At 40.5% G+C, this 22,546-nt stretch overlaps 1 protein-coding gene across 1 annotated transcript in view; it reads left to right on the forward strand.

Annotated features, from left to right (window-relative positions):
* MET (MET proto-oncogene, receptor tyrosine kinase) overlaps positions 1–22,546 on the forward strand; it is a 139,270-nt gene that overhangs the window by 16,044 nt on the left and 100,680 nt on the right. The window lies entirely within an intron of this gene.

Below are 22,546 nucleotides of genomic sequence, written 5' to 3' on the forward strand. Positions count from 1 at the left end.
CTTGACTTCAGATATTGTATTCTTTATTTTTTATTGTTCTCTTTAAGTTTTTAAGTTTTCTATGTCTTTTCACATGCTGGTGTAGTTCCTTGAGCATCCTTGTACCCATTACTTGGAACTATATATCTGATAAATTATTGCCTCCATTTTATTTAGCTTTTTTTTCTGGAACAGTCTCCTGTTCTTTTCTTTGGGGACTTTTTCTTTGTCTCCTCATTTTGGCTGCCTCTTTGTATTTTTTTTCTATGTATTGGATAGGTCTGCTATGACTCCCAGTTTTCATGGAGTGGCCTTTTGTAGTAGGTATCCTGTAGAACCGAGTGCCAGTCTCCTTGATCTTCTGAGCTGGGTGCTCTAGTAATGTCTGTTGTGTGGTTATGTGGACCCTGCTGTTATAATTGAGTCCTGATTGTTATTTGGCTGGTTTGTGCATGGGATCAATCCTCAGGCTCACTGATTATGAGACTCAGTCCCTACCACTGTATACGAGCTGCTGTGTAGGTGCTGACCTCACGAAGCAGAATTCACCTCAGCAGTGTTTGGTGCCACAGCATCCCAGTGGTAGGATGCTGACCACTGGGTGTGTTGGGGCCTCTTGGGAGGGACCCTGGTGTAGGCCACTCTCAGACACTATCTGTGCCCCAGCAACCTTTTTGGAACTACAAGAAATCCACAGTTTGTGGCTGCCTCTGCTGGGCTTCAGTGCATGAGAAGGACCAAGCTGTGCATCAAGGCCAGCATTTCTAGCACTAGACCCAGGGGCAGTTCAGCAAAATTCCCAAGGCACCCCAAGATCTGCCTCTGCCTTCCTTCCCCTGCCAGCTGCCTATTAGGTTCAGTCACTGAAAAAGCCTCCAGTGGAGTCAGGAAGATGGGCTAGTGGATCTCCTGTCAGGGGAAGGTGCCAGTCAAGTTTCAATGGAGGTGATGGACGTGGTCCCTGTCCCAGGGCCAGGAGACTCAGTCTATCCCAGATTTTGCCCAGACCTCAGCAAGGTAGAGCCACTAGGGGTTGGGCAGGTGGGGCCCCCAAAGTCCGGAGGTTGGGTGTGCCAGAAGCTGGGAGGGGGTTTGATTGGATCTCCCATGAGGGAGAAGTGCTAGTCAGGTTCACAGAAAAGTGGGGAAATGGCCCCTGCCTCAAAGCCAGACTACTCAATCCAGGCACTGGCACCCCCTCGGTCTTCCCAGAGCTCTACATCCTGGCCAGGGCAGCTACTCCTCAGCAGGGCCTGTGCTTTGCCAGGTGGGGTGGGAGGGAGTTCCAAGGATGGGCCAGTTGCTTTCCCCAGGCTGAGGCCACGTGATAATGTCTAGATAAGGGAAAGCAGCTTTGATGTCTGAGCACATAGAAGTTTCTAATCTCTCAGGAGAGGGCAAGAGAGGCAGCAGAAAAGTGCCCCTGCCCATGAATGATGGCATCTGTGGTGTGAGAGAATGACTCAGCACAGGGATCCTCGTGGCTGTCCTTTCCACTTTCTCCCCAGAGCCACAAACCTCAGACTCCTCTCCTGTGACTCTAGTCTGCTTCGCCCTCCCTCCCCCAGAGCTCAGGATGAGTGGCTGCAAATGAAATTCTGTGCGTTGGCCCTTTGAGAGGGTGCCTGTTTCTCCAGCTGATTCTATCTCTCCCCGGAAGACAGAAACCCCGCTGCTTTTCACAGACAGATGTTAGGGACCTCTTCCTGGCTCTGGTGCTCTGGACTGGGGAACCTGGCTTGGCGTTTAGGTCCCACGCTTCTTCAAGGGGAACCCCCACAGCTGATATATCCCTCCAGAACCTCAGCAGCTGCCCATGGAAGCTGGGCCAGCCCCCGCTTTTCACATCTCTGCCCTTCCTACCAGCCTCGATTTGGCTTCTGTAAATCCTTGGTGATAAGACTCCTCTTCAGCTAGTCTTCACTTGGCTATTCGGGATGATTGTTCTTTAATATAATTATAATTCCACTTTGGTCCTGGAAGAAACTGTGTGCAGCTCCCACCTACTCAGCTGCATCTTGAAATCCTGCCTTATCCTTTTAATAAAGAATTCTTGAAAATAGATGCCTAACTCATTTTCTCTGTTCTCATTCATTCCTTAACTCATTTATTCTGTTCCACATTCCCAAGAGAGTACCCTCACAGTAATCACCGATAACCTCCTCATTGCCAAATATAGCTGATATTTTTGTTTTTATCCCACTTCAACCCTCTCAAATTTGATACTAACCTGAGCTCTTCCCTTATTGAAATTTCTTCATAACTTTCTGAAATGCCACTCAAACTTTTTACTTTTAGGATATAAAGGTTAGGTTCTGGGTTCAATCTGAATCCCTCCTTTCTACAAACTGAACATACCCATGGGGGAATCTCACTTACCTCTATGACTTCAAATACACTGATGGACCAGTGGTTCACAGATTGCTCTCTCTGACTCCTCATTACTCTGGACCACCATGCCAATGTTATTAACTACCTTATAGACATTGCCACTTGAATGACCAACAGATACTCCAGAGTTATTAACTGACTTATCATTTTTACTTTAAAACTTTTCTTTGCCTATTTTCCTTCCCATTTATGACACTCAGCTTACACATCTTTTTTTTTTTTTAAATATATTTCATTGATTTTTTACAGAGAGGAAGGGAGAGAGATAGAGAGTTAGAAACATGGATGAGAGAGAAACATCTATCAGCTGCCTCCCGCACACCTCCCACTGGGGATGTGCCCGCAACCCAGGTACATGCCCTTGACCGGAATCGAACCTGGGACCCTTCAGTCCGCAGGCCGACACTCAATCCACTGAGCCAAACCGGTTTTGGCAGCTTACACATCTTTTAGCCATCCTTGTCTCCTCAGTCTCACCTGCAACCAAAATCTGTGTTCAATCATTATCACATAAATTTTATCTCTTTGCTATCTTTCCAGTCTTGTCCTTCCTTTCTGTCGTACCCATACCTCCAAAGTCATTGTTCAGGATCATTATTTTATGTATTCACTTCATTGTTCATCATTTAACAAGTGTCATATGATGGCACTACACTAGGGTCTGAAAACGGAGCTTACTGTGTAATGGGAGATTCAGATAAGTAAATTATAATACAACATGATATGTCTAGATAAGGAGAAGGCAGATTTGATGTAGGAGCACTTAGGAGAGTTTCTAATCTCTTACTAGAGGGCAAGAGAGGCATCAGAGAAGGCATCCTAAAAGAAGTGTCCCATGAGATATGAGACATGCAGTTCAATAAGAGTTAAGCACATGAAGGTGAGAACAAGAGTTCCATAAAGAGGTGGCCACATGTGCTGAGACTCAGTGGGAGAGCACTTGGCTTGCTTCAACAACTAGAAGAAGGGCAGGGCGTGCCCATCTCGATTTCTAGGGGGGGTGATGGCAAGAGGCAAGGCTGGAGGGTTAGGCAGAGGCCAAATTATGCCTGGCTTTTAAGCTGTGCTAAGGAGCTGAATTGTTTTTAAACAGAAAAGTCATGATTATGTCACTTTCTGATTATGTCACAATCTAATTAGGTTGTCATTTTAGAAAGATATCTCTGGTACATCAGGGAACAGATTATCAGGGGACAGAATGGCGAGGGAAGACTGGTAGGAGGCTGTTGTAGAGATCCAGGCAGAAGTGGCACTGCCCTGAACTATAGGTGGCAGTGGGGATGGAAGCAGATATATTTAAAACACCTGTAGATGAGAGTCAAGGATGATGTCCTGGAAATGTGGGAAATGTTAGACACCAAGAAGGATACAGAGTAGGAGAGAAGTTTCATGGGAGTCGATGAAGGTGCCAGGAGGAATCTGACTGCTTCTTCTTGGTCTCTGTCTCATTCACCCTCTGCTCCCCAGCCTATTAGCTGTGTTCCAATGTGTAGTCCTTCTCTCTTCATTCTCTCCACTTCTTCATTTGGTGGTCTCATCCAGGTTCAAGGTTTTTCATACCATTGATATGCAGACAATTTCCTAATTTAAGTCTCTAGCCTAGATGTGTCTCCTTAACTCTAAGACTCAGATATCCAACTGCATACTCAGCAGCTCCACTTGGATTCTTAAAAATTATCTCAAACATGAACTAAACTACTGATAGTCTCACATCCATGCCAGACTTGCTCCGTATACCAGCGTCTCCATGTCAGTAACTGGCAAAGCCATTCTCCCTATTTAAAAAGCCAAACACCTTGACTCTCATCTACAGGTGTTTTAAATATATCTGTGAGACTCCTTTTTGTCTCACACACCTCATATCCAAATCCATGCCTTCAAAATATAACCAGAATTCAGCCACCTCTCCTCATTCACACTTTCCTTCTTGCCCAGGCCATCACTCACCTGGACTATTACAGCAGCCTCCCGGCTGACCTCACTTCTTCACCTTTGCCTTATGCCAACTCCCTGCCACCAGCAGTCTTCTTCCACACTTGTTCAAGGCGATTCCATTCAATCATAATTGCTCCCTTGCTCAACACCCTGAAGTGGCTCCCCACTTCACTCCAATAAAAAATCCAGGCCTCACAGGGGCCTACAGGCCCTGCATGCTCTGTTTTTGTCCTCTGATGTCATCTTCCAGTTACCAAAGTCCAAGTTTACTGGCCCCTTTGCTATACCTGATTATACACCGAGCATGCTCTCAGTTTGGTCCTTCTTGTCTCTACTCAGAAATCTCTTTTCACTTCTCACATGGCTAAGTCCTGTCTTTCTACCCTTTCCTTATCAGTCACCTTTCCAGGTTTTCAAATCCACAAACCTCCCTTACCATCTTCCCTCTGACTGTGCCTGATCCCCCAGCCCTGCTCTTTATTTTTGCTTGTAGCACTCATCAACTTCTATTATACTACACTAGAGGCCCGGTGCACAAAATTTGGGCACGATTAGGGTCCCTAGCCCTGGCCGGCAACCAGGGACGATCAGGGACTTCTGGCTGCCGGCCAGGGCCTTCCTTCATTCCATACTGCCCCCTTGTGGTCAGCACACATCATAGTGAGCCATTGAACTCCCAAGGGAACACTTTGCATATTAGCCTTTTATATATATAGATGATTGACTTAATTGTTATATGTATAATTTATTGTCTGGATGCACCTGCTAGAAGGTAAGTTCTACAAGAGCGTTTGTTTTGTTTATTGATATACCCCCAAACATCTCACACATAGTAGGGCCTAAATAAATGCATGTCAAACTTGGTCTTAAATAGCTATTGGACACACAAAACTGATGCGTGAGAGATGGATTTCTGGACTCTGCGGGTAATGAAATCTTCACTCTGTTCTTAATCTTTATCCTTGATTGTCTGCGCAGATGTAATGACCTTTCGTCATGTCTTCTGGCCTCTAGCTCCAATCCATTCTCCACACAGTCACAAATTGTATAATATATAGACATAAGTATGCCGATTTCCATCTCCTGCTTAAAACCTCCCAGCAACTCACCGCTACAGATAAGGTGCAGACCTCTCAACAGGACATATACAGCTTGCTGTGATGTGGCCCCAGCTAACCTGCCAGCTTCATCCACCCTCACAGCCCAGCCCACACTGTTTCTGTCCTAGTTACAACTTCCTGGACAGCCTGCACATTCTCCCTGAGGTCCTCTGCCCAGAGTGTCTGGTCCCCTGGCTCAGCTGTACCTGAGCAACTTCACCTTGTCTTGCAAGTCCCCACTCAAGGAATATCTCCACTCTGAAATACTCCCTGGCCCTGCCTCTGTCCACCAAAGTTAGCACCTCTTCCCTCTCTGCTCCTCCAGGCATGTGTACCCACCTTTACAGTACCACCTGGAGTGCAGCGAGGCACGAGGTAACAACTATATGGCAACACCTATAGTTGAAAAGTGTTGTGTGTTTTTTTCCAATCACTTGCTCTCTCTTGTTCTGGTACATTAGGGAACAGATGTACCAGCTTCCTCTCCAACTTGTCTCCCCGTCTCTCTCTCAAACACATATACCCTTTACACACACACACACACACACACACACACAGCTGTCTAAGTTATTTTTTTCCTTGAATTGATCAGTTATATAAATGCAATCCTGACCACAGTTGTTTTTAAGGTGTCCTAACCTTTTGGTTTATTGATTTTTCAAGGATCCAGAGTGTTTACTGAGTTTTAAAAATTGGATTCTGTACTTATGTACTTATTTTTCTACTGTTCTGTTTTTACGAAGATACTTTGCTTGGTATTCTCTGTCCATTTAAAATATTTAAGATCTTTGTAGAAAGTTTTGTTTGGTTCTTTATTCTCTGGTTACTATTGATCAAACATATTTATATGTTTTTAATTTTTCTCCAAACACTGTTGGAATTGCATTATGTTCACCCGAGGAATCCACATCTATACAAAAATATGACTAGGTTTGTCTATTCCTTCCATTCACAGTATTTTCATGATTTCTAAGAGTGTGTGTTTTTTCTATTTTGCTTTAAAAAGGAAATGTCGTATACTGACAAAATGCACCTTGAAAAGGTTCTTAGTTCATTCCACTGCCAGAGAGTCTACTTGCAAACTTTGTTTTCAAAGAAAAGTTCTCAGGTTATGTGAGCCAAGTAAAATCCAGACATACCCTAGGAACTCAGTGAAAGTAGTGTTACAGGGGAACACCTGCCTCGCGTGACCACTCTGATTTCAGGGTCAGGGCCTGGCCTGTGGCACCCTCATGCCTCTCCCCTTTATCTTTCTTTCCCTGGAAGTTGATTTCCTTTTGCATGACAACAACTGCGACAAGAATAGGGGTCTACTCACCATGAGCATTTCTCTGCAGCCATTTGACTTCTGCTTTAGATAATACCATGAGAGGTTGATCAGTTACACAAGCCCAATCCCTGAACAGTTTCCCCCATTTGGAATTTACCACGCCTTGTGCTGAAGACATTTTCAAACACAGAGGGAGGGATGTCTGATTCATTCATGAGTAATGTACCAGCTTCCTCTCCAACTTGTCTCCCTTCACTGGTTCACATTCGGACAGTTCCAGTCAGGTTTAACCTATTCAAACCCTGTACTTGAATGCAACTGGAAAAGATTGCTAGGCTTATTTTAACTTATACACTTAGAAAGATGTTTCTCAGGTGTGATTTGTGGATTCATGTTATTCAGTATTCCTGGACTAATTGACAAATAGGACAAAATAAGCCAAGTATGCATTTTTTGCACAATCTGAACTATAAAATTACATCTATCCATTAGGCTGGAAAATATGTTTAAATAGCTTTATAGAATTTCAAGCATGTTAGCACTGTCTTAATATTGAAAATTTACTCTTCACATTTTTAAGGGCAATGAAATATTCTTGTCTGACCTAAAAATTATTAATAAGACAAAAGCCTGCCCATCAATCAGGACTCTGACAGTTCAATATATTTTCTAAATAGGACTTTTTACAGTATGCACACTGATCAAACCAATGTCCATTTATTCTTCTTTCCCAGAACTTGAATACTTTCAGCCATTCTTAAAGATATCTTAAAGATATTTACTAACAGATTATGATAGATAAGCTTGAGAATATAATGGAATTCTATTGTTTTTTATCTTTACTCTTACCACATCAGAGTTGGACAATGATCTCAATCATATGTTACAACTAGAAAATGCATATTTGGCTTTTTTTGACCTATAATTCAGACATTTTCAACTATTAAAGTGTTTGTTGGGAGAAGGGATGCAATATTGCATATGCATCTGAATAAAAAGCACTATTTAGGTCTTGTTCAAAGAAACAAACATTTATGTAATAATCAAGAATCAGAGTTTACAGAAACCCCTAAAAGCATTAATTATAAGATAAAAATTATTATTTTATCATGTTTAACATGTTTTCTCCAGTAGCCACCTACATATGAATTTTAATAAGCTTGTTTATTATTAATAAAGTATGCAAAACAATCTAGGAATATTATTGTTTCAGAAATTTCATGGTTAGTGATAAGCTGCCATATACCATACAACTTTTCTCCATGAGCACACAATCTTTTTCTTGATTTTTAGTTTTTTAAAAAGAGAAAAGCAAAGAATCGTTACTCCCTTTCAAAATCACCTATTAGGAACAGGTTACCCTGATAATCACTTTGAAAGCAGCATGAATTCGATATGCAGCATCAAAAGAAAAACAAGTGTATGTAGTTTTGCAACATGCATGTGCTACAAAAATCTTAAAAATACTATCCTGCCCCCAACAGATAAATAGGTTAGGCTGAAATCTTTTCAATTGAAGTTCTGTTAGTAAAAGGGGTGATTGTTCCTTTGTTTTTCTACATTAGCTTACAAATTGGATTATCACATAAAATACATCCATGGGACATACTTATCGAAGAAGAGTTATTTGTTACTTACCTGAAATTCAAACTTAACTGGGAATCTTATATCTTTATTTGCTAAACCTCAGTGGGGGTATGGGTTTACCCTTCTCTGAAGAGGCAAAGTAATTGGTTACTTATTTGTTTTAAGCCTAGAAAGCCATTACCATGGCTCTTTCCTTGGAGGACAATTTAAAAAGGACTTCAAGAACTTGAAATGGGTTTCAGGAAAACCACAAGATAGTGAAAGGGTGGGAAAATAAGGACTAACAATATTTAATCTGTAGATGAAAGGACTAAGGTGATGAAACAATCACCAAGTATTTTGAGTGGGCTCACCCAGTGGACTGTGCCAGTGCCTCATTTTTGACGAGGGTAGGCAAACACTGGCTAAAACACAACTTAGAATAATAAGTATAGTAGCTACATTTATTGAAAGCCAGTGTATGTAACATAATTGAATGTCAATGCCTCTCATAATTTATCTCTTATCTTCATGACCAGCCCACAAAATGTGTACCTCTATCCCTGTTTTAAATGAAGAAATTGATAGAGTTAGAAGTTATGTAAATGGTAGAGCCCAATTCACATCGCATCAAAGTATGTCTGACACCACAGTCCATACATTCTCTCCTACACCCCACCTCTTCTCCAGAAGGTTTTATGGGCTTTGGGGAAGAATAATGTGAAGCAAACTAGTCTGTACATATTAGACATAAGATTGACTCATGGGTATTTTGGACCATTTAAATGTAGTCATGTAGTTGGATGGGCTGAAAAGTCCTGAAGATTTCTTCATCCCTCCAACTTACTGTTAGAAACTATTTTCAAAATAATGTCAAAAGAGATTTTTGACGTGGTCTATTTTTTTTATGTCTTTCTAAAGTCAGTTTAGGCTTTTTTTATAATACCTCATAGCATGTTTTAACATTTGCTTTCTCAACATACCGGTAGAACCATTCACTTTTCAATTTAGGTTACACATTTCAATTTTAAGTATTTACCTTGCTATCTTCAAATCCACGAACTATACATTTTTTGAGGGGGGAATCTTTCAGTATCTAGACAAGGACAAGGTATGCAAGAGATTCTCACAATCTCTGATCAATATTGTGTGAAATAATATGGCATCACAAGTAGTGAGTATTTATAAATCCAGTATTTTAACATACATCAGAAATATCCTATTGGAATCTTCTTTCCTTCACATTGGTATTTTTGTGGGGTATTTTTGTTGTGTTTTACTTATTTTTATTGTTGAAAGTATTACAGATATACCTTTTTCCCCCCATTGACCCTTTCCACTCCACACCTGCCCCTCCCAAGCTTTCACCACAGTATTTCACCACTGTGCCCATGGGCTATGGATATCTATATATATACTAGTAAAAGGCTAAAATGCTAAGTGTCCATCCAGGTAATGATGTCACATAACAACACCCAGCTTTCTCTTCCTAGGGACTAGCTTCCTTGCAGTTTCTTCAGCCCAAGAACACGACTTGCTTTATAGCCAGGTGCAAACATTTTACAGTTTAACCAAATGCCTGTGAAGTGTTTTCCCGTGCCTCATCTTATTTGATCCTCACAGAAGTCCTGGATTGGTAGATAGGAGACTCGGTAAAATCCTATTTTCTTTCATTAGCCAGAAAATGGAGATTTAGAAACTTGACCCGACTGAAAAGAATTAAGAAATGGTGGACCTTGAAATGACTTCAGGTTTGTTTTCTCACTGTGCAGAATATAGTCAAACACTGCTGCAGTTAAATATTTTACCCTTTGTTCTCCCTGCATGATCTACAATAATAATCTGCTTCATGTTGACATTTACTGCTGTGTTGCTGACAATTACCTGAAAGAGAAGTTGGGGTGCTTCACTGGGCTGGAAAAAGTTTAGCTAAATCAGAAAGCAGGTCTAATTAAGCAAGTTTATTCTATATCTATAAAAGGCTAAGTTGACTCACACATGCACCATACATATAAAGCTCTCACTGGCACCAATCCCACGCATGTGTTTTGATCTGTCATTGTTGATTGTGAATTTGGTTGATACTTCTATTATAGAGAAAGGGAAAATAGCCATATTAAAATATTTCTTCTAATTAATTTCCTTTTGATATGCATGAATCCGTGCACCGGGCCACTAATATACATATAAGTTGCCCTGTTAATCACTCTTCATCCACCCACCCACCCCACTCCCTTCCTTCTGAGATTCATCAGTCTCAGTCTGTTCCATGCTTCTGTGCCACAGGATCTATTTTGTTCATTACTTTATTTTGTTCATTAGATTCTACATATGAGTTAGGTCATGATACTTACCTTTCTGTGACTGACTTACTTCATTTAGCATAATAATCTCCAGGTCACTCCATGGTGTCTAAAATAGTAAGAGATCCTTCTTTTTTACAGCTGCATAGTGTTCCATGGTTCCATCGTGTTCCATATATATACCACAGCTTTTTATCCCGTCATCTACTGATGGGCACTTGGGCTGATTCCAGATCTTAGCTATTGTAAATTGCGCTGCTATGAACATAGGGGTGCATATATTCTTTATGATTGGTGTTTTAGATTTCTTAGGGTATATTCCTAGAAGTTGGATCAAGGGTCAAATGGGAGTTCCATATTTAATTTTTTGAGGAAATGCCATACTGTTTTCTATAATAGCTTCACCAACAGTGTATTAGGGTTTGCTTTCCTGTACAACTTTACCATCACTTGTAATTTGTTGATTTGTTGATGGTAGCCATTGTGACAGATGTGAGGTGATACCTCCTTGTTGTTTTAATTCACATCTCTCTGCAGATTATTGACTTTGGTCATTTTTTTCATATGTCTCTTGGCCTTCTATATGTCCTCTTCGGAGAAGTGTCTATTTAGATCCTTTGCCAATTTTTTAATTGGTTTGACTTCCTTTTGTTAAGTTCTATGAGTTCCTTATGTGTTTTGAAAATTAACTGCTTATCAGATGTATCATTGGCAAATATGTTCACCCATACAGCAGGCTCCCTTTTCATTTTGTTGATGGTTTCTCTGTCTGTGCAAAGCTTTTTTTTATGTAGTCCCATTTGTTTATTTTCTCCTTAGTTTCCTTTACCTTCAGAGATGTATCAGTAAATAAATTGCTATGAGAGATGTCTGAGATTTTGCTGTCAAATATTAATTGAGCGTAATGGCTTGGGTCAATTTCTGGGTTCTCAGTTCTGTTCTATTGATCTATATGCCTGTTGTTGTACCAGCACCAGGCTGTTTTGAGTGCAGTGGTTTTGTTGTATGACTTGATATCTGGTATTGTGATTCCTCCAACCTTGCTCTTTTGTCTCAAGATTGCTGTGGCTATTTGGGGTCTTTTTGGTCCCATATAAATTTTTGGATTGTTTGTTCTAGATTTGTGAAATATACTATTGGTATTTTAAGGATTGCATTGAATATATAGATTGCTTTGGGTAGTATGGACATTTTAATGATATTAATTCTACCAGTCCAAATTAGTATGTTCTTCCATTTGTTTATATCTTCCTCTATATCTTTTTTCAATGTCCTGTAGTTTTCCAGGTACAGGTCTTTTACCTCCTTCGTTAAGGTTATTCCTAAGTATCTTATTTTCTTTTTGTTGCAATGGTAAATGGGATTGTTTTTTTTTAGTTTCTCTTTCTGAGAGTTCATTATTGCTGTATATAAATGCCATTGATTTCTAGTATTAATTTTGTATGCTGCTACATTGCCAAATTTATTTATCAAATCTAGTAGTTTTTTGGTGGAGTCTTTAGGGTTTTCTGTGTACAATATCATGTAATCTACAAATAATGAGAGTTTTTATTTCTCCTTTCCAATTTGGATGCCTTCTTCTTCTTGTCTGATTGCTGTAGCTAGGACTTCAATTACTATGTTGAATAAGAGTGGTGAAAGTGGACATCCCTGTCTTTTTCCTGTTTTTAGGGGAAATGGTTTTGGTTTTTACCCATTGAGTTTGCTGTTTGCTGTAGGTGTGTCATATATGGCCTTTATTATGTTGAGGTATGATCTCTCTATTTCCACTTTGCTGAGAGTTTTTATCAAACTGGAAGCTCCCTGACTGTTCAAACCCATAGGCTTGGCCTCTGGTTTTGTTTCCTCTGAAAAGGTTAAGATGCAGGGTGTGGCAGGCAGAGCTCATGGGCGTGGGGCGGGCTGTATTACCTAGGGCTTTTTCTCTTTTTTCCTTTTCTTGTGCTGTGGCTACTGGAGCAGCTAGCTCCTCTTAGGAAAAAAAAATGGCCTTTTCAGTTTGGGGACCTACAACCAAATGCAGGACTGCTGGCTGTTGCTTTTCCACCTCTCCCTGCAATGCTTCCCACCCCAGCCTCTCCTTAGGCACCTCGAATCCACGCCTCTGTCCCTGTACCAAACCCTCAGGTGCGTAGCTGCAGAGAAAACTTCTGTGCTCTGGGTTTAAAAACAACAATAACAAAAAACAGAAACTGAGGCCTTTTCTCTGACCGGCTCTGGTCTACCAACTCCAGGCTCCGAGGAAGCCAGCAGCCCTGCCGCCTTTCAGGGCTGGATGTTACGTGGGCTGGAGGTCTCGGCTCTGGTGCTCTGGGATGTGGAGCCCAGCCTGTGCTCTGGGCCTCTGTCTTCTGAGGGAACAGACCCTCCAATAGCTGAGAGATCCTCTTCACTCTCGCCTACCACCCCAGGGAGCTGGGTTAGCACCTCTCTCGACCTCACCCTTCCTACCGGTCTCCAGGGGTTTTCTGTCCTTCCTTGATATAGTCCCCTCCTCAGCTGGACCTCAGTTGGTAATTCCGGGTGTATGTGCCCCACTTTAGTTTTATTTCCAGTCTGGTCGTGGGAAGAGGTGCAAGAAAAATCTTCCTATTTGGCTGCCATTTTGTTGACTCTACACCTTCGTTGTTATTTGGGGGGAGGGGGGAGGCACTACTTTTTTTATATATATGTTTTTATTGATTTCAGAGAGGAATGGAGAGGGAGAGATAGAAACATCAATGATGAGAGATAATCATTGATCGCTGCCTCCTGCATGCCCCACACCGAGGCTCAAACCCGCAACCCATGCATGTGCCCTAATCGGGAATCGAACCATGACCGCCTGGTTCATAGGTCAATGCTCAACCACTGGGCAACACTGGCCAGGCAAGGTGGGGGTCTACTTTTTAAAGTGAATGATATATATATATATATATATATATATATATATAGCGACCGGCTGACCAGCCAACTGTCTGGTAACTATGACATGCAATGACCACCAGGGGGCAGATGCTCAATGCACAGGCATGGAAACATTAAACAGACTGATGAATCTCGGAAAGAAGGGGGGAGCAGGGAGGGCAGAAAGAGATTAACCAAAGATCTTATATGCATATTAGAGGTTCAGTGCACGGATTTGTGCACTGGTGGGGGGTCCCTCGGCCTGGCCTGCAGGGATCGGGCCAAAAGTGGCTCTTTGACATCCCCCGAGGGGTCCTGGATTGCAAAAGGGTGCAGGCCAGGTAGAGGGACCCCACCAGTGCACGAATCTGTGCACTAGGCCTCTAGTATATATAGAGAGGGCTAAGAAATTGCCTTAGGCCCTGACCAGTTGCTCAGTGGATAGAGCGTCGGCCTGCGGACTGAAGGGTCCCAGGTTCTATTCTGGTCAAGGGCATGTACTTTGGTTGTGGGCACATCCCCAGTAGGAGGTGTGCAGGAGGCACCTGATTGATGTTTCTCTCTCATCGATGTTTCTAACTCTCTAACCCTTTCTGTTCCTCTCTGTAAAAAATCAATAAAATATTTTTAAAAAAAGAAAAAGAAAAAGAAATTGCCTTAGGATTTAACTCTGGCAAGTCATCCTGCAGATTTAGCCATGACTGTTTTTATGACTATAATTTCCTTAATATGAGGCCTCAGTAGGTTTCCACCATCATAAAACCCTTTTATACTTTTAAAAGCAGAATTGAAATGTTTTCAAAATTTTATATCTTGATTTCACTTTGATACGTTATTTCTATCTTGAGATTATGTTAAGTAAATATTGTAGAAGAATTTGAAGTTATATAGCAGAAAAACTATTATACCACCTCAGAAATTTTAACTGATATGTTTCCAAATGCAAAGTGAAATATTTACAGTAATCTTTTAAAGTAAATAAGGAAACCATTTTTTTCTAATTAGTTGAATACTTTACATAAAGTTGCTTATGCACTTTTGTTTGAATTCACAAATTTATAGTATCTTTGAGTGGACATTGTTTAGTCAGAGCTTTTTTAGGAGCATAGAATAAAAGAATCATGATGAAACTGCTGATGAAAAAAGAAAAATAAAGAAAAGAGTAAAGAAAAATTTTACTGTTAGCTTACAGCATGGTGGATACAGATGCTCAAGCAATCACATCACGAGACTTTCTCCATATCTAGGATCTTCTGCTTCTTGGGTCAGTGTCACGCTGAGGCAGGCTCTTTCCACATGGTGGCAAAGATGGTTGTAAGACACTCCAAGTTAACATCATCTTTATTGTGTGTGATCTTTGACGGAGAGAGGTCCTCTCACAGTATCTCTACTGAATCTCAAAAAAGATTCTGATTGGCTTTGCTTTGGTCATGTGCTCACCTCACCCCTGATCAAGCTGTGGGTCAAAAGAACAGAGTTCATTGAAAGGCCAGCCTGGTTTGCAAGCTCATCTTGTGGTGAGGGTGGTAGGCCCCATTAGATTGTGAAGGGAGAGTTTTCAAAAGAATTGCCAGTGTCAGCGAGGCAGGGAAAAACAAATGTTTACTAAAATATGCCTTTGGAATAAAAATATTTTCCAAGAAATTTAATTTTCAAATAATTTAAAACAATTTAAATAAGCAACATACTTTAAAAAAATTAGAAATACATTCAGAACTAAATTACATTTTGGATAATATTATGTTTTCTTTGAATCTCAGTTTTATCATCTGAAACCATGGGGATAATGATTACCTTCAAAGAGATCATGCAGATTAGAAGAAATGATGTAATTGATAATATTTTATAAACTATAAGATAACATCAGTGTTTTTATGAAATATGATTTATAAGAAAATCAATTCATAAAGAAAACATAAGTTACCTATGTCAAAGATGGGAAAGTCTCTCTCTTACAAAATGTATTCATTATACTTGTTGTGGTTTTTCCTAAGGAATCAGTACTTGAATACAACACACGTTTATGCTTTGTGACAAGATTTTGTTGATAATGATGGGAACAACAATGATGACAATAGTAGTGATGATAGGCTCAGATAGCTACTCAATAAATTCTTAGAAAATTAAATGTACTGCTAGACTTCTAAGGAGTGAAAAGGCAAAAGTAAGCTAGTTTGATGAGAAAACCAGAAACAGATAGATGGCAGACAGAGTAGAGTAGCTGGTCTTAAGTTTAGGCTGAGCTGAAATACTCTTTAATACCAGTAGATTAATGACCAAGGTGCCATTGAGATGATCACTCCTCAGAAACATTTTGCCAGTAAAATTATCTTAACTACCGACTGAAAGGAAATAAAGAAATGATCTATGTATGATTCAGTTTCATCTGCTATGTATGTGCACAACATTTTGAGAGAATAAATTAGTCTGTTTGAATCATCTTTACACTTCCTTTTAGTAAAGAACTCAGTTGGTTAAATGGCCAGCACTATTTCAGACAGAAAGGGGAAAAAAAAACAAACAGTAAAAAGAGACTGCTTTCAATTCTATATTGAAAGCCTTATCCAGGCACATCACAGGAATAAATATATCAAGATAAAAGTGTATGAAAAGTGAAAGTATTTCTGGAATCACTACCAATATAAATACTAAAATTGCTCACACAGCTTGATCTGGCAGATTATAGAAATGGAGAAAAGAAAGCAATATATGACAACTAAAATGGCAGTGTTATAAAATATAATTGTAGAAAACCAACTCAGAGTTGCAAATTATTAGAGTTGGAAAATACTTGGAGTTCATAAGTTCAACCCAGGAGTATGCTTGTAAATAGTTGATAACTGTCCCCCCAGGGGAGGGAAAAAAAGCCCTGATTTGTAGTGCTGGCCTATTTCTATGGTGTAAATACTCCCCCCATCCCCAATTTCAAGCTGCTAAAATGAGATTACCGAATGTGAGTTGGAAAGAGATGCACACAATAGGCTGTCATGCGCCAGTGCCCGAGGGCTCCACTACACGACTGGTTCAACACTATCATTTTACAAATAAGAACGCAACTGAGGCCAAAGAAATGTTCCATAAAGTATTTTGCTGCACTGCCACTGCTGAAACTCAGGTTCTTCCTCATGCTGCCCCTCAGTACTGTGAATGCACTATGAGGAAAGGACCACGATTGGTTGGTTGGTAAAGCCCACAGGCCTCCCCTAGCCTCCTTAAGCATCCCCCTTTTGGGGCCCCATTGACCTTTTGACATTGAGTTTAAACTGTGGTTTGTTTGTCTGCCTTCTCCGCTAGTCTGAGATTTCACTGACACTTTTTTTTTCATTTTTGTGACTTTAATACTCTGTACAATATCTAGAACATAGTAGATGCTCCAAAAGTGTTTATTGAGGGTATGAACAAACAATGATAACAGAAAACATTTATTGGCCTACTGTGTGCCAAGCACTGGTCTTATTCATGTAATCCTCAGAGTAATCATCACAACAAGTAAAGTATGTACTGTAATCACGTGCATTATTTCAAATGAAAAAATAGAGGCTCATAGAAGTTAGTTGCCCAAGGTCATACTAGCACAGTGAATGGGTTCAAACCCTGCAGTCTGTCTCCAGAGCCTGTGCGCTTGCCTATTCAGCTGTCACTCAGGTAACTGTCAGTGTCATTGGGGTACACAGCTCAGCAACAAATACTTTAGAAAGTTCTCCCTCCATTCCATATGAATGACACAAACATTTCCCAGAGAAGATCTAGTCTGACCCCTTTGCTAAGTTGAAATAATCAAGAAAATGGGGTAATCAAGTAATCAAGTTTTCTCATTGTCTGAAGATTAAACAGAAACCTGTATTCTAATTAAAAATCATGTTGTGGACAATGGTCCTGAGTCTCCTTTTTTTTGGCTTTAATGAAAAAAGATTAACCTTTTCTTTGATTTCTCAATCTAAAAAATGGCATCTCCATTTGCTAGCAAGAGAATCTAAAGAAGGTTTAGGAGACTGGGTTACTAACTCCAGGGGTGTTCTGCAAGGCTTTTGCTTTAAATAGAAAAAATATCCTCTTTCCCTACTGGTCTTCTTATGGTTTGTTATCAAGTGAGATAACAAAAAGCCCATTACTGCCCTGGCTGATGTGGCTCAGTTGCATGGAGCATTGTTCCGTACACTGAAAGGTTGCAGGTTCGATTCCTAGTCAGGGCACATACCTAGGTTGTGGGTTCGATCCCCAGATCAGGGTATTATAGGAAGGTAACCAATTGATGTTTCTGTCTTTCTCTCTCTCTCTCTCTCTCTCTCTTCCTCTCCCCCCCCCCCCACCTCCTTTCCTCTCTCCCTCTCTCTCTTTTCCTCTTCTGCTGTCTCTAAAGATCAAAATCAATAAGCATTCCCTCCGGTGAGGATTTTTTTAAAAAGCCCATTACTACTTTTGTACATTTTCTTGGAGTCTAGTTCATTGAGGTTTAGTACCATGAGTGACTTATGTACCAACCTTAAGATATGAACCTTATTTTTTTAAATGTAATTTAATATAACACCTCAGATTTTTATCTCTATATATAAAAGGCTAATATGCTAAGTGTCTGGCTGCCCAACCAGTTGCTATGACGCACACTGAACACCAGGGGGCAGACGCTCAATGCGGGAGCTGCTGTGACGCACACTGGCCATTTACAGAGAAACAGCATCACGGACCTGGTGCTGACAAAGCAACATTCGGCTTCCCCCAAGTGGGACACAGGGCCCGCCACCACCCCAGAGCGACAGCCCACCAAATCACAGCCAATGCTGCTGAGAACCCATGGCACAAAATGTGGCCCACAGCCCAGCCCAGCCTGGAAACGGTGGCTGTGGGTGCTGGGTAATGTCATCATGTAGCAACGCCCAGCTTCCTCTCCTTAGCGACTAGCCTCCTTGGAGTGTCTTCAGCCCAGGAACACAGCTTACTTGATAGCCAGGTGCAAACATTTCACACTGTAACCAAATGTCTGTGAAGTGTTTTCCCGTGCCTCATCTCATTTGATCCTCACAGAAGTCCTGGAGTAGGTAGATAAGAGACTCGGTGGAATCCTATTTTCTTTTCATTAGCTTCCCTCTGAGATTCATCAGTCTGTTCCATGTTTTCATGCCTGTGCGTTGAGCGTCTGCCCCCTGGTGGTCATTGTGCATCATAGCTACTGGCCGGTCGGCTGGTCAGCCGGTCGTTTAAGCTTTTATATATAGAGAAAATGATGTGAAGGTATCAAACCCTGGCATTTAAGAGGTGGATGGATTGCCTGAAAGCACACAGCTAGAGCTCTGATTGTCTAACTTCGGCTTAGCGAGGGAAGCCACTTCAGTGTTAGTAAAGCATTTAAGAGTCTGGACAGATTCCTATCAGCCAGACACAGGATTGAATCTGATTCTAACTGTGTGACTTTTGGCAAGTTTGCTCATCTAGAAGAGGAGAATAATAATACCTTCTACTTCACAGGGTGTTTATAAAGAATAATTCAGAGGGTTTAGGCAGAATGCCTGGCATATGATAAGCACTCAACATGTTATTTCTATTATATGATTTCTCTTTCACTTTTATTTGGATCATGAAATCATTGTGTCCTTGACCTTATGCCTTAGGTTTCTTCCATGTCTTTCATAAACATGTATTTTATCTCAAAGGAGCACTCAGAACTACTAAGCAATCTTTTCTCTCATTTCTTGCTGATCTCAGTTTGCATGCCCTACTGTAGCTCTTCTAAACCACTTCCTCCTCCTCCACCCTGAAGTCCCTAAGCCCTCGCTGTATTCATCACTTTCAGCAGATGGTCATATATTGTAATTTATTTGTTAAAGTTTGAGTCATGTGCCCTGAACTCCTTTCGTGTCCCTATACTTAATCTGCTTTCTCATCCTTTCCTCTGTCTCAGATAGAGTGACTTGTCTTATGTTCCAGGGCTCTTGAAAATGCCTCTTTTTGTTCCTGTGGAATGTTGCTCCAACACTTTTTCTCTCCCTCATTTGCCCTCTTTGATTTCCCCACCTCTCTAGGCTCAACTACTCTCAGTTCTCCTGACCAGGCCATGTGCTCCTCTCTGCCTCTATATCTGTGCACAAACTGCTCTGCCCCCCAGAAATTTCCATTCTCCAGGCTCCTTCAAGCTTCAGCTCTAGCATTACTTCCAGGTTGGCTGCCCTTCCTACACATCCCATAACCATCTATAAACCCATGCCTCCACCAAGTGGCCATGAGCTTCCTATGGAGAGGCCCCATGTCTGAATTCCCAGCGCTTCTACACTGCTTAACCCTTCATAGACACCAATACATGTTAATGGAAGAAAGGGAGATCTACAAATAAGCATATGTCTTTTCTACAATTTAAGAATAAACTCCTCTTTACCCTGCGTTGCCTTCCTCTTATCATTCCTTTAACAAACATTCTATTTCCTCACCACACATTCCCTTGCAATTTAGTGTCCAAAACCACTATTGACTCTACTGAAAAACTACTCGTGAAGGCCACCACATCCTCCTTGAGCCTCTCACCTGGCCTGGCTTCTGTGACTATGAAATACAGGTTTGCTTGATGCCTCACTAAACTTACCTTTATTAACTCCTTCACTGTTTTTCCCAAGATTTGGTTCATTTGTCTTCTCTTCTTTCACCTTGTCTCTCCATGAACATACTCTTGGGTTTAACTGTCATGTTTATGCAGATAACATGCAAAGTTTATTTGTAGTCAGACTAGCATCCCAGTTAGTCCAGCGAGGCCGAGTGCTGAATATTCATTTTTTCTAGTGCAGAGATGGCAGATACTTGGCACTCACGCTTCCATTTGCCACTGTCTCACCCAAGATGGATATTGTCTCAACCAAGACCAATTGCGCCCATTTCCTGGAAAGGGCAGGCTTCTCAGAATCCTTTCCCTATTCTCCTCTATTGTTTGACACAAACGCTCTGTCTGCTTGGAATTTTCATTCTTCACTTACTAGTATTCTGGACACCTACTTCCTGATGAACAATTTGAAACATACTAGTCATCTCTATATTAGAATATTTTCACACATTTCTCAAAATCATATCAAACTTAACATGTTTAGAACCAACTTGTTACATTCCTCTGTCTTCAACCCAACTTCCTCCTACTGACTGCACTAGTTTTATAACTTATTCCACTTTTTCCAAGATGACCACTAATCATCTTTGCCTTCTCCTTTGTACTCCACCAATTTAGGTGTCAATTGTATTTATTCAAGTATGTCTCTCATTCATCCCTTTCTATTATTTGGTGCCACCATCTTGGCTGGCCCTTGTTACCTGGTTATGGGCTGTTAGAATAGTATGTCATCTGGTCTTCCTGTTGCCAGCTTCTCCCTGCTCTAAGCCACCTTGCCTCCAGATCAGTCCTCCTAGAGCAGTGGTTCGCAACCCTTTGGCGGTCGAACAACGCTTTCACAGGGGTCGCCTAAGACCATCCTGCATATCAGATATTTACATTACTATTCATAACAGTAGCAACATTACAGTTATGAAGTAGCAACTAAAATAATTTTATGGTTGGGTCACAACATGAGGAACTGTATTTAAAGGGCCAGAAGGTTGAGAACGACTGTCTTAGAGTAAAACCTGGGTTATATGGCTCTGCAGCCCAAAAGCCTTCAATGACTTGCTATTAAATAAAACCCCAATTCCTATAAAATTTAGTAGAGTATAATTATCTTTGATTTTTTTTAGTCCAAAATATTTGGATTTTAGTTCTGGCTACTATATTTACCTTTTCTGTGACTTTGAACTTATCACTTAATTTTTATTCAGCGTGTATTTATATAACAGCTACTGTGTTCTAGACTCTGTGCCAGGTACTTGGGATATAGTGATGAGCCAAACAGACCTTGTCCTTTTTCTTCTGAACCTTACAACACTCAGACTTGTCGCTATTTCTCATAATCATAGTAACCTAACTACAGGCCATGCCTCCCTCTCTTGATGCTTTTAGCATTTGGTTTGTGCTATGCAGGATATTATAATGTCATGTATCATAGTTATTTGCATATGTGTGTTATCTCAACCACATAGTAGGTTCACTGAAGAGTAGGGGCCATCTCCCATTTCCCATAGTACAAGCATGAATTCTGTTGATTTTTGTAGACCCAGGGTTAGACTTCGGAATCATTATAATATCTTGTATGTTTTAGATGCTCTCATTGTCTGTCAGATTTATGCATTAAAAGGGGGAAATAAATAAGGGCTATTTAGTTTCTATTCATTCTAATGCCTATCCTTCCAGCCTATGACCCGTCTATAATTATTGTAAGTAGAATTTGCAATGTTTATAACTTGTGTGCATAAAAATTTTAAAAACTGAATCACAAATCCACTCTGCTTCCTAGTAGAAAGTATTATTCATATGCATAAAACAGAATGTTAAAATAATGTTCTTTTTGCTAAATAGCTTTTGAGTTGGCAATAAACAATATGCTGTTTTTCCCTGTGAAATAATTCTAGGACTTTAGTCCTGGAGGTTAATTTTATTTTATACATTTTTCAGCTTACTGTTTTTATGTTCCCATGATCTTACATTAAGTTAAGCATTTGTCTATCCAAAAACAATAGGTCAACTATAGCTGAATTATAACCATACCTTTCATCTGCACACAAAATCCTATTATAAACAGCATGTGACCATGTGCTTCTAGAATTTATGATTGTTTTGTTCCAAAAGGAAGCTAAATTTAGCCTAGTAATTCTACATGCTCCCAAGGAAACAATGCCTGCTGTGATTTCTAGAATAAATGAATCTGAACCACAATTCCTTTACTTGACTGAAAATTTTGAATATCAACCTAGTCATCAACCACCGATATTAAACCACATTAAACAAACAGCAAAGGGGTAAGAACGAAGTTTCTTATGTTTCTGACTTCATTGCTGAATGAGTCTAACTTGGTCGCACTATCATTCTTAATATAGAACATTGTTTGCATCTCATAATGGTTCTCTAAAATTACTCATTCTGGCTTGAGTTCTAAAATTAAACTATGTGGAGTCATGTCCAATGGCACAATGCATCTTTCTTTATACGAAACCAGCTAAAGTTTTTGTTTTCACCCGATGTAAAATTTTCAGTAAGGAAGCTTTATTTCTAATAG

Source organism: Myotis yumanensis, unplaced genomic scaffold (assembly GCF_028538775.1).
Source record: "Myotis yumanensis isolate MYYU_CA2020_CCGP unplaced genomic scaffold, mMyoYum1.0.hap1 SCAF_9, whole genome shotgun sequence".
Classification (NCBI taxonomy): Eukaryota; Metazoa; Chordata; class Mammalia; order Chiroptera; family Vespertilionidae; genus Myotis; species Myotis yumanensis.